The sequence below is a fragment of the Scatophagus argus genome, unplaced genomic scaffold, assembly GCF_020382885.2.
Source record: "Scatophagus argus isolate fScaArg1 unplaced genomic scaffold, fScaArg1.pri scaffold_28_ctg1, whole genome shotgun sequence".
Classification (NCBI taxonomy): Eukaryota; Metazoa; Chordata; class Actinopteri; family Scatophagidae; genus Scatophagus; species Scatophagus argus.
In genome coordinates, this window is record NW_025421230.1 from 110,244 (window position 1) to 123,818 (window position 13,575).

The 13,575-nt window shown below is 43.1% G+C and overlaps 1 long non-coding RNA gene across 1 annotated transcript; it reads left to right on the forward strand.

The window, feature by feature from the left end:
- Positions 1-301: 301 nt before the first annotated feature.
- On the forward strand, positions 302-8,480 carry LOC124055933. The gene is made up of 3 exons (XR_006842876.1): positions 302-346; positions 4,170-4,234; positions 7,941-8,480. It is a non-coding gene; the product is annotated as an uncharacterized LOC124055933 (long non-coding RNA).
- The last annotated feature ends 5,095 nt before the right edge of the window (positions 8,481-13,575 follow it).

The following is a 13,575-nucleotide window of genomic DNA, read 5'->3' on the forward strand; positions in this document are numbered from 1 at the left end:
GCTGTAATTATTGTTGCCTGTATCACTGTTTACATATCCTTAGTCTCATTGTCTATATCTTTATTCTGATTGCCTTTTATATTTTTATAGTGTTGTTTTATATTTATAGCATTAGGTATTTTGTTTGGGCTTATACCGGGACCGGGGAAACTAATTTCATTCCACCTCATGTTTCTGGATGTGTGAAATGACAATAAAGTTCCTTGAATCCTTGAATCCTAATGTAATAGTTTTATTCATGTGTCCTGTTTTTCAGAGAAAGTAGCGATAAACAGTCATGCATCAGACACTGAAGATGAGGATGACTCGACTATGAAGATGTCTCAGCATTCTTCACAGCATCCTTGTAAGTAGCTATTGGGAATTATATCCTTGCTCATTTTGATCATGGTTCACGTGAAGCAATAGACACAAAAGAGAGAAGATCAATGATGTTTTGCTACAGCCCCACTAGCACTGCTAAAACATGTGGGCATCAACCACATTTTCATCCCTTATGTCCTTATGTGTGGTCACGTGCACATGAAGTTAGCTTTTAATTCCAAAATCTAACAGAGTGACCATCCTTTATTTTTCACGTTTCAGTGCTGTTAAACAGGGAAAATTCTCCCTTTTCTGTATTTACATAAATAAAGTATAGGTTTTGTCAATCTGACAATGGGTCAAGGTAGGCTGCAGCTCTCCTCGGTGTGGCTGACAATGTTTTACAGCATTTAAAGGTGACTAAAGCAGTTTTTACTGAAAGATAGACAAATAGATAGATAGACAGACAGACAGATACTTTATTGAGCCCGAGGGAAATTCAAGCATCCAGTCGCACGTTACAGCAGTGTAGGTTAGTCAAAAAGTAAACAAACAAGGTCTGACTGTTAGATTTAGATAATAAAAAGTATACTTGTCATACATAGACTAAACATATACTAAATAAACTAACATATGCTATATAAAGTATAATAGTGTGCAAAGAAAGTAGGTCTACCAAATTGACTGTCTGTATTATAACAAGAGACTAAAAACTACAGTGTAAGCATATGTTTGCTACCCAAAACATGAGTAACAAAGTTAATTGCAGTTAATTGTGCAAAACATATAAGGTGTATAATGGAATAAATGTCCTCAGATTTTTCGCCTGATGTGACTCAGGCACAGACTGTCGCTGGGCCCATGACCCCTGAGTACCCAGAGATGTGTTGTAGAGTCTAATGGCCAGGGGAACAAACAAGTTCCTGAGTCTGTTTGTGGAGCAGGTCAGAGACAGCAGCCTGGTGCTAAATACACTCCTCTGACTGATCAGAGTCCTGTGCAGAGGGTGGGAGGCGTGGTCCAGGATGGACAGGATCTTATCCAGGGTCCCTTTTGTGCTACTGACACCATCGAGTCCAGCTCTGTGCCCACCACAGATTCTGCCCTCCACACCAGTCTGTCCAGCCGTGTTGCGTCCCTCTTCTTGATGCTGCCTCCGCAGCACACCACAGCATAGAAGAGGACACTGGCCACCACAGTCTGGCAGAACATCAGCAGCAGTTTTTTGCAGATGTTAAGGGACCTCAGCCCCCTCAGGGCCCCCTCAGGAAGTACAGTCAACTCTGAGTTTTCCTGTGATGGTGTCGGTGTTCACTGACCAGTCTGTCATCCAACTGCAGACCCAGGCACTTGTAGGTCCTGACGACCTCCACCTCCATGCCCTCAGTGGAGACCGGTGTGGGATGGGGTCTGTTCTTCCTGAAGTCAACTACAATCTTCTTGGTTTAGGATGTGTTGAGTTGCAGCTCGTTAGCCCTGCACCATTCGACAAAGTCCTCCATCAGGCTCCTGTACTCCCCCTCCTGTCCATCTTGATGAGGACTGTATCTGTGTCCTTGCGTTGGGGATTTGGTGTTGAGTGGGTTGAGCAGGGGAATGGAGACAGTAGCGTGAGAGTCAAACCTGTTGAAGAATTGGTGGAACTGGCTCGCTCCCTCTGTGTCCCCTTCTGCAGTGCAGCGAGTCTTCTTTCAGCCTGTGATGGTCTTCATCCCCTCCCATACCTCCCTCATGTTGTTTTGCGGTAGTTTCTGTTCCACCTTCCTGCTGTAGGACTCCTTGGCCTCCTGTAGACAAACCTTGAGCTCCCTCTGTACCTGCTTCAGCTCATCCGTTTCCCTCTTTGAACACTCTCTTTTTTCTATTGAGGACATCCTTGATATCGCTGGTAATCCAGGGCTTGTTGCTGAGGAAGCAGCGCACAGACTTGACGGGGCAAACAGTGTCCCTGCAGAAATTCATATAGTCCATAAAACAATGTGTGACCCCCTTGATATCCTCACCATGTAGCTCCATCAGCACATTCCAATCTGTGCATCCGACGCAATCCCTCAAAGCCTCCTCTGCGTCAGGGGTCCACTTCCTGAAGGTAGGCTACCTCTGGATCTTCGGTTTGTACTCAGGCTGAAGAAATACCAGACTGTGATCAGCTTTTCCCAGTGGGCAGGGCGGGGTGGCCATATATGTGTCCTTAGCGTTAGCATACATCCGGTTCAGTCTGGTTGGGCAGTCTACAAATTGGCTAAAATCCTGTAGAGTATTGTCAAAGGTAACATAGTTAAAATCCCCAGATATGAGAATGGAGGCTTTGGGGTGTTGTGTTTGCAGCCTGGCAATGACACACTGAATGACGTCACACGCCGTGTCAATGTGCGCTCGCGGAGGGATATAAACAACAATGCGATGGCATGAGAGAACGCCCGCGGCATGTAGTATGGACATAGACTCGCTGCTAGCAGCTCCACGTCTCTGCTACCGCTCATCTCCTTCACAGTTACATGGCCAGGATTGCACCATCTGTTGTTAACATACAGTGTGAGTCCCCCTCCTTTCTTCTTATTGCTGCATTTCCCATCCCTATCCACTCCCACCAGATAGAATCCCGGTAGATCTACGTTGGTGTCAGGGGTGTCTGCACAGCCATGTCTCAGAGAAGCAGAGTAAACTGCATTTTCTGTAGGTCCTCTACGTCTTAATAAGGGGAGCCAGCTTGTCTATTTTGTTGGATAAAAAGTTCATATTTCCCATGACCACCGACTTAACTGCAGGCTACACACTGATGTGTATAAAGAGTTAAAAAGAGATGAAAAAACACAGTTATTTGGAAAGAAACGGACTGAGCTAGAGAGGCTGCCACTCATGTCGGTGTGGGATTGCTCTATATTGGCTTTCCCTTAATTTTCTCCTTAACTTCTGATTTCAAGCTGAGTAGGACACAAGTTCAGTTAAGCAGGAGCTATTTACAACTCGTGGTTTCCACTGTTTTCCCTTGTTTACTCTCCAGGCCTTCCTCCAAAGGTAGCTCAAACAATACTTCATGTTAGGACTGACAAAATTTCAAATTGGAAAATGCATTGACCCCCATCAAGCCGATGGTAATATTTCTGTAATTAAGAAGAAAAGACACTTTACACTCTCAAGTGCCATTATTAGCTTTTGTTATTTGCTTGTCCTTAACTTCAATTCATTAACCCTCAGGAGTCGACAGACGCGCCAGCGCGTCCTTATCACAAGACCACTTTAAGACGACGTAGCCGCAAGACGCAGCCTCGCTGAATCTCAGTTTTTTTTGTGTCGAAAGTGGGCACTTCAAACTATATACCAGTTTTTAAATTTTGTTAATATGTCAAGTAAAACCCGAGTTATGATAAAAAATATACGCACTGTTTTTTTCATGACCATTGCCATCACGTTTGGTGCGCGTTTGGGGCGCGCATTTTATGCAAGAAGACGCAGTAAACACCAGCGCATTGAGCGCACTTCATTCAGCGCACTTCAGCGCATTTTCCCCAGTTGGATTTTAGAGTTTTGTGTGATTTTAGGTCCAGTGTGTCAATACAGTATGTCAAAATGAAAAAAATAACAGTAAATCACACTTGTGAGGTTGTGCTGATCAAAAATGATTCCAAAATGGCAAGATAAAAAAAATTCTAAGTTGAAATATAAAATTAGAATCAAAAATAGTCAACAACTGACAATTATACATGACTTCAGAAGGTTAACTTCAATTTTTATTCACTAGTCTACAGTCATTTTCCCAAATACGGTTTTCTGAAACAAACACTGGAACACTATTGTATGTGGGTACTAACAGAGGGTAGATAATGATTTTCTTTCTGAGTTTTGGTGTGTCTTATTTTTAATAGATATGTCGGGTGAAAAGATGCCACTGGATAAGTAGCCTCCACTAGTAAATCAGTCACAGTAAAAGGTAAGTTGTTAATGTGTCTCTTGTGACTTATTAATGGGGTCAGCCTCCTGTTGTCTGAACTGCATAGTGATAAAGAAGTAATAGTTTTTATATTATAGTTGACATTATTTTATCAATCAACAACCAGGAAAAGATTATCCACCATCATGCTTGGTCCCCTAAGGTGTTGTAGGTTTGTAGGCTAAGACGCTGAAAACAAGAGAAGCCTCTGGTTAGCTGCAATACCAGAATTTATAGCAATTACTGTGTAAATGAGCATAATGTGGAGGAGAGGGTTTTTAAGTCAGACACACTGTTGGCTCTCTGTGCCAACAAATCCGACACGGATCCCTCTGTGTTTTACTTTTACTGTTAATAGACCAGATTAGCAGTAGTGTGCTGGTAAGGAAATAGGCCACCAGTCAAAGCAGAGAGAGATGACCAGCAGTCAGCTGATTGGATGCCACAGTCAACCCTGTCTTTGAGGATAATGTTATATTTTATCAACAGTGTCCGCAGCCAGTTTGCAATGTAAGAAATCAATATCTGTGCCCCACAGTAAACTTAACAAACAACCCAGCTTTCTTCTACCTTTCTTTCTTTAACTTTTTTTCTTCTAAGTTAGCATTAATCTGTCTGTTTACAGTTAACCTTAAGAGGCTGATAAAAGTAGCCATGCTATCAGCTGTTGTTCTGTAGCATAATTCAAAACATACACACCATAAACCAGGTAGCTTAATTTACAGCCACATTTAGAATTAAGGGACTGCAATATATTGTATTAAATTGAAGCTTTCCGGTCTCATACTTTTTAAAGTAGCCTAAAAGATGTGTGCTTCTACTGTATTTCACTAAGATAAGATAAGATGAACTTTGTTGATCCCGCAGTGGGGAAATTCACTTGTTGTGGCAGCTCACAAGGACAGAAGAGGAGTGCAAAAAGCAAAGAGTGTGCAAAAACAGTTACAAAAGAATGTAGAGGTAAAATAAATTAACAATTAACAATGTTCAAAGCAGACGCTGACCTGGAGGAATACACGTCAGCTGTGTTGTCCTATGTTCACTTCTGTACTGATGCTGTCCTACCCACAAAGACAATCAAATTTTTTCCTAATCAAAAACCATGGGTGGATGGCACAGTGTGGCCCCTGTTAAAAGCCCGGGATGCAGCCTATAGGTCTTGAGATAGGCTAGCTTACAGCAGGGCCTGGAAAGAACTGAAAAAGTGCATCCAGCTGGCAAAACACAGGTACAAGCAGCGCATTGAGGAGCACTTCAATGACAATGATTCATGTAACGTGGAAAGGCATCAGGACCATCACGGACTATAAGCGGAATGACCAGCAGGTCAGCCATGACCCGATCCTACCTGACACCTTAAATAGCTTCTTCGCACGCTTCGACTCTCCGAGCAGCAGAAGAACTGCACACCTTCCTTAGCCAGAGGTGCAGCAGCAGCCTCTCGTCCTCCACGCTGCACCAAGTGACCTCCGCTTTGAGGAGGATTAATATCAACAAGGCTGCAGGTCCAGACAAGGTGTCAGGAGAAGTCATGCGCTGCCCAACTGGCAGAAGTCTTTCTGGACATCTTCAACCTGTCCATGCAGCTGTCCACGGTCCCTGTGTACCTGAAGTCCTCCATCATCGTGCGGTGCCCAAGAAATCAGTGATAACCTGCCTCAACGACTACCGACCTGTCACTCTGACCCCGGTTATTATGAAGTGGTTCGAGAGGATCCTCCTGAGATACATCAAGGACGCCATCCCCGTTGGCCTGGACAGTCTGCAGTTCGCCTACAGGGAGAACCGTTCTACGGAGGATGCCATCTCGCTAGCACTTCACACGGCCCTGACTCACCTGCAGCATCCTAACACCTATGTTAGGATGCTATTTGTGGACTTCAGCTCGGCTTTCAACACCGTCCCCCCGGATATGCTGGCCCTGAAGCTCCACAACCTGGGTTTGTCAGATTCACTCTGCTCGTGGATCAGGGACTTCCTCACCAACAGGCCCCAGGTGGTGAGGATAGGGGAGTCTACATCAGCCCCACTGATCCTCAATACTGGCATGCCGGGTTGTGTACTCAGCCCTGCCTTATTCATCCTCTACACACACGACTGCTCTGCTATCCACCCCACAAACATGGTCGTTAAGTTTGCGGATGACACCATTGTGGTGGGTCTCATATCTAACAATGATGAGACCCACTACAGAGACGAGGTCCAGAACTTGACACAGTGGTGTTCCAGGAACAACCTCATCCTGAACATCAGCAAGACCAAGGAGGTCATAGTGGACTACAGGAGGTCCAGGAAGACCGATCACACTCCTGTCTGTATACTTGGGGAGGCAGTTGAGCGGGTGGACAGCATTAAGTTCCTGGGCATCCACATTTCCTCTGACCTCTCCTGGTCAGTGGACACCTCACACCTGGTGAAAAAGACCCAACAACATCTCTTCTTTCTCAGGAAGTTGAAATGGACTGGACTGTCTACTCAGCTGCTTGTGAACTTTTACAGGGCCACAATTGAAAGCATCCTGTGTCTCAGTGTGACTGTGTGGTATGGCAGTTGCACAGCACGGGACAGGAAGGACTTAGCCCGGGTGGTGAGGACAGCACAGGGGATTGTGGGCTGCAGTCTACCAGATCTGGACTCAGTTTACACTGCCCGAGTCCAGAAGAAGGCAAGACGCATTGCCACAGACCCCACCCACCCGGGCAACGAACTGTTTGTACCGCTTCCATCAGGGAAGTGGTACAGGAACATTAAAGCCAGCACCAACAGACTCAGGGACAGCTTCTTCCCCAGAGCTGTTAAAGCAATAACCCCCCTACAGTGACACACTCATGTCCCACCCCCTACAGGACTTCACACATACACCCTCTTCCGTCTAGCCGCATACACACACACAGCATACCATAGACTGGCACTAAGTGCACTTTATCTACCTCATTTTGTATTTTGTATTTTATATTTTTATATTTTTTCTTAAGTGTGCAATTTTAATTTTCTGCTGCTATTTATAAGTGTGCTTTTAAGCCGAGAATCTGCACAAAATTTCGTTATGCTTGCATAATGACAATAAAGACTCTTGAATCTTGAATCTTGAATCTAAAGTTTAGCCCGTTAATTGGTTTACGTGCTAAATACATAGGTACACTAGCTAAGGTTATGTTAATGGACTTCTTCTGGGTCCTGGGACTTGAGGTAGGGACAGCATGGACAACCCGTTTATAGCACAGCATTTGGTAGTTAGCAGCCGGGATTATGCAAGGTAGATTCGTGAGCAGGTGATCCAGTCTTGCCTCTTAACAGCACTTCCTGCATCTACCATCCAACCCAGTGACAGTCAGTGGGGCAACAGCAATATGGCAGCGTACTAGAGCAACAGCACAGTGCTACAAACCTGGTACAAAACTTAAATTGGTTTTAGTTTAACATGTAATGACTTTTTGGGTATTTTTTTCTCAAAATAAATTTCAATACTCCATAAATCAGGCAGAAATTGGAAGAAAGAAAACGAAAAAACTCTTCAACTTTCCTGTACATGACAACTGTATGGGGGGGGTGTTTATATAACACCTCATCTTACATCATATTAATGCTTAAAGTTGTGCAAAATTAAGATTGACTGCTTTGAGTGACAAGTGGGTATCATCACGTCATTAGCTGTCTACCTTGACATTATAGCCCACTCCACTCACATTTCCTTCATTTTATTCAGTGACATCCAGGAAACGCAAATGGAGTGAGGAAGAAATCCAGGCAGTGGGAAAGACCCTTCTGGGATGCATCACATCTGGAAAGGTTCCAAGAAGAAAAACTGTGCATGGAATGCATCAAGGCATCACCATCACCAAGTCCTTTGTCCAAGTGCTCCTGGTCGGATTGATGCATCACCAGGTGATGCACCACCTGGTGTTGATCACTTGGTGATGGTGACGCATCACTAGGTGATGCCTTGATGCATCACCAGGAGCACTTGGAGAAAGGATTTGGGAAGGAATTAAATTTTATGTTAAAAATCGAATTGACTTTCTTAAGAGGAAACAAAAATGAGTCAGACAAGGTAGGAAGAGTCTTGACTATCTTGTATTCCTGAAACAGTTCTTGAGTTCAAAAACAAGAACAGGAATAAATTGTTAGTTGATGTTGTTTTTGAGTATATGCTGTTGAATAATGTGCAGTGCTATAGCATTGTTTAAAATAATTGCATAATCAGCTTTCCACAAGAAATAAAAGTGTTTACAGTTTGGTACACAAACAGTTTTGGTCTCTATAATTATTGTCTCTATTGCTACATATTGTTTTTTGATAATTTATGGCTGCATTATTAAAAATAATGACCAGTGTGAACAGAGAAGACCTCAGCTTAATAAATGTGAATTGAATTGGAACTCGAGAACTTAAAAGCATATGGTTACTATGAGTGGTGTCCAAAGATAAATGATAAATCTAATAATATAAACACAAATGCAATATTTTATAATTAATAATGTAAATAAAATAAATAAATAATAATTCAGACACTACTCTCACTATCAAATTGCTCTTTATTTATTGCAGGAATCCCTATTGCTCACCTTATACAGCAAGTCCGTATTCCCCAAAGACCAATTTGCAACAGTGTCACCTGTTGGTGGTTTGTGGTATTACAAAATAGACGTGTCCCTACAAGAATAGTAAACTCTGACAAGACAATAAGATTTCTGAAAGTGAAAATTTTAGATGCTTAAGTTGACTTTTGTCATAATAAAATATAAAAAACTAAGTGTTATAAAACTATGCCTCTATTTCATTGAGAAAGTGGTGTCACCACCTGTACCCTTTCTGACAGGCTGTCTCACGGGGTAACAGAAACAAGTATGTGTCTGTGTGTGAAGGTAGAAGTAGCAGTGTGTTTTTATCTGTGAATCTTATCTGCCTGTACACATTTTTTCCTGTTAATTGTGATTAATCCAGTTTTGCTATTTCTTAAAACCATGTTTTGTTCCACTGCTGTGTGCTTTGAATAATGTGCCAGATCAAATGTGCTGTTGTACAGAAATGCCTGAACCCCCACAAAGTTCAACTGCCATCACAGGTTATGGGCCAAACAGCAGAGGAGGAGTAGATGGCAGTGTGGCATGGGCGAATGAGCGGAACCAGTTCTTTAACAGATTCGACACAGGGACCCCAATTCACGCTTCAAACGACTCCTCAGCAGTAAGGTTGCAGCAACTAGCCACTCCGGGCCACATTCCATCTGGATGGCCTCGCTCACACCTCATCCCCAGAAACCTGGGTGGACCACTCTCATCTGGGTACCACGTGCACTCCCCCCACCACCACCTCAACGATGACCTTCACAGCTGAGCAGGTGAGAAGACAGCTGCAGAGACTCTGCAGGCTCTGAAGCTGCAGGCCCAGAAGGTGTGAGCCCCAGGGTCCTGAAAGCCTGTGCCCCCCAGCTAAGCGAAGTACTCCATCATGTCTTCAACCTGAATCTGAGTCTTCCGAGGGTCCTCGTGGTGTGGAAGATGTCATGCCTTGTTCCTCTCCCGAAGATGCCGTGTCCCAGCGACCCCAAGGACTACAGTCCCGTGGCTCTGACATCACACATCATGAAGACCCTGGAAAGACTCATCCTGGAACAGCTCCGGCCCATGGTCCAACCACTTCAGGATCCCCTTCAGTTTGCCTACCAGCCCCGCCTCGGAGTGGATGATGCCATCATCTACCTGCTGAACAGAGTCTACACTCACCTGGACAAGCCGGCAAGCACTGTTACAAGACAACTTTATTTGTATAGCCCATTTTTACAAGCAGTTTGTCTCAAAGGGCTTAACATAACATCAGCAACATCCTCTGCCCTTCGACCTTCACATCGACTAAGGAAAAACTCCTAGAAAAACCTTTAACAGGCGGTGAGCAACACAAGAGGGATCCCTTACCCAGGATGGGCAGACGTGCAATGGAGACGTACAGGCAGGAAAGCAGTTAACAACATGAGAACATTACTAAGAAGACAAGTAAAACAAAATCTCAACTCATTCATCCGTTCAGTTTCACTTTTGATACCATCTCAATATGATTTTAACATTTCATAAGACTGAAATTATAATAATGAAATGCTGTATCATTCATGTATTTTTCATGTTCTGTTGAAAACCACTATGAATTGTATGTTAATCTGATGAGGGGAGAGGATGGAAGAGGAAGAAGAGGAAAAGGAGGAGGGGGAACTGCTTGGTGGATCATGTTTGTGTCCCCTGGCAGCATAGGCCTATAGCAGCATAGCTATGATAGAACCCAGCCTGTCGAACCCAGATTGGCAACTGGTTCCACAGTAAGGGTGCCTGATAGCTAAAGGCTCGTCCTCCCATTCTACTTTTATGAATGCTGGGAACTGCAAGTAAACCTGCACTCTGTGATCTGAGTGTTCTATTGGGAATATATGGGACTATTACATCCTGCAGGTATGATGGAGCTAGTCAATTTAGGGCCTTAAATGTAAGTAGGAGAATTCTATTATTATCTAAGTCTATTCTGAATTTTACTGGAAGCCAGTGAAGAGAAGCTAAGATAGGGGAGATATGATCCCTTTTAGTAATTGCTGTTAAAACTCTAGCTGCTGCATTCTGGATCAGCTGCAGGCTATTAATAGAGTAATTTGGACATCCTGACAATAGTGAGTTGCCATAATTCAGCCTAGAAGTAACAAAAGCATGGACAAGTTTTTCACTCTGAGAGATGCTCCTTATTTTAGCAATATTACGGAGGTGAAAGAAGGCGGTCTTAGAGATCTGTGTAATGTGATGGATAAATGACACATCCTGATCGAAGATAACGCCAAGGTTCCTCACAGTCGTACTGGGGGCCAACGTAATGTCGTCCAGAGAGACAATATTATCAGCTATTCTAGTTCTAAGATGTTTGGGGCCTAGAACAATGATCTGAGTGTCATCAGCATAACAATGAACGTTTGTGCCATGTTTCTGAATAATATTTCCTAGAGGGAGCATGTATAAGGTGAACAGGATGGGCCCAAGCACTGAACCTTGTGGAACACCGAGGCTAACCCTTATATATGAAGAGGAAACATCATTAACGTGAGCAAAGTGAAATCTATCTGTTAAATATGATTTGAACCAGCATAGCGCAGTCCCTGTGATCCTAGTCTCATGTTCTAATCTGTGTAATAAAATGTTGTGATCTACTGTGTTGATAGCAGCACTGAGATCCAGTAGAATGAGTATGGAGACAGTCTGATGCCATGAGGAGGTCATTTGTAACTTTAACCAGTGCTGTTTCTGTGCCGTGATGGGCTCTGAAACCAGACTGAAACATTTCAAAGAGGCTGTTCCTGTGTAGGTGATCAATTTATCAGCTTATCAGCCAGAGGAAACGCTGTCTGGCAGGCACTTCAGGAGCCTCAAGACCAAGACCAGCAGGCTGAGGAACAGCTTCTTCCCCAGGGCTGTCTCCTTACTGAACTCAGCCCCCCACTAACACCCTCACCCTACACCACACTCCACTACACCACCCTATCCTAACTGAGTACTACGTACTGAGTGTTGCACTAGTTCCTCTACCTCACTGTTAATATAGTTAGCCTACTGCCTATCGTTGTATACACTATATTGTCCATTGCACTAGTGATTTATAGCTTAATTTAACATCTGTAAATATCATTTGTAAATTGTGTTATAGTTTCCGCCTACACTGGATGCACATTTAAGCACATATCCATCTGTATAGTATGTTCATAGTACTTAGGAACCCTGTATATTATGACAACTACCTGTATATCATGTTTATAGTATATCTGTAGCATAGCCACCTGTACATACCCTGTACATACTGTAAATTACTGTATACCTGGCACTTACTGCTTATTGCACTTCTGGTTAGATGCCAAACTGCGTTTCGTTGCATTGTACTTGTACATGTGTAATGACAATCAAGTTGAATCTAATCTAATAATCCCAGGTTTCTCTTCAACACTGTGGCCAGGCTGACAGAGAGCCATAGTGCTATCGAGCCTTGTATCCCTGTGATCCTCAGCAGCAGTGACTTTATAACCTTTTTTAATGACAAGATTTTAAATATTAGAGACAAAATTCAACACCTACTGACCTCAGCTGGTACTGATCTAACATCAAACACTGGTGCCTTAGAAACAACAGTAGAAACATCATCTTGACTGCTTTTCTCCTATTGACCCTCATCAGCTACATTCACTTTTATATTCATCCAAGCCAACAACATGCCTCTTAGACCCCATCCCTACTAAGCTAATCAAAGAAGCTTTACTCTCACTTAGCACCTGTCTATTAGACATGATCAATCTGTCCCTAATAAGAGGCTATGTATCCCATTCCTTTAAAGTACCGGTAGCCGTAGTCAAACTTCTCCTTAAAAAACACACACTTGACCCAGAGGTTTTAAGCAACTGTAGACCAATATCTAACCTTCCATTTATTTCCAAGATCCTTGAAAGAACAGTCGCCAATCAGTTATGTGACTTTCTTCAAAATAATAATTTAATTGAGAATTTTCAATCTGGCTTTGGAGCTCACCACAGCACAGAAATGGCATTGGTCAAAGTCACAAATGACCTCCTAAAGGCATCAGACAAGGGACTCTGTCCTTGTACTGTTAGACCTTTGTTGTGCAATTGACATTATTGACCATTCTATCTTATTACACAGATTGGAATACCTAATTGGCATCAAAGGAACTGCATTGAGCTGGTTTCAGTCCTATTTATCAGATTGAGTTTCAGACAAAACTAAAGTTATTGTTCTGGGCCCTGAACACTTTAGAAACAAATTATCCAGTGATATAGCAATGCTAGATGGCTTAGCTGTGGCCTCAAGCTCCACTGCGTCAGAAAAATGCAGAACAATTAGTCTATGCATTCATTACCTCCAGACTGGACTATTGTAATTCCCTTCTATCAGGCTGCCCCAATGAATCTATAAAGACTCTCCAGCTAATCCAGAATGCTGCAGCACGATTACTGACAAGAACCAGCATGAGAGATCATATTTTTTCTGTACTGGCTTCTCTACATTGGCTACCTGTAAAATTCAGGATAGATTTTAAAATTCTCCTCCTCACATATAAAGCCCTGAACGGCCAGGCACCATCCTGTCTTAAAGAGTTGATAGTTCTCTATTATCCCACCAGAGCATTGCGTTCCCAAAATGCAGGACTACTTGTGGTGTTGTGATCTGCATCCGGCCCTCTGATAAACCCAATGTCTACTATCAACATCTGCCCATGTTGTTCGTCTATGTAGTGATATTATAACTAACTTAAACAACATATCAGCTAAAAAACAAATACATACAATACATAGTCTTCAGAATTCC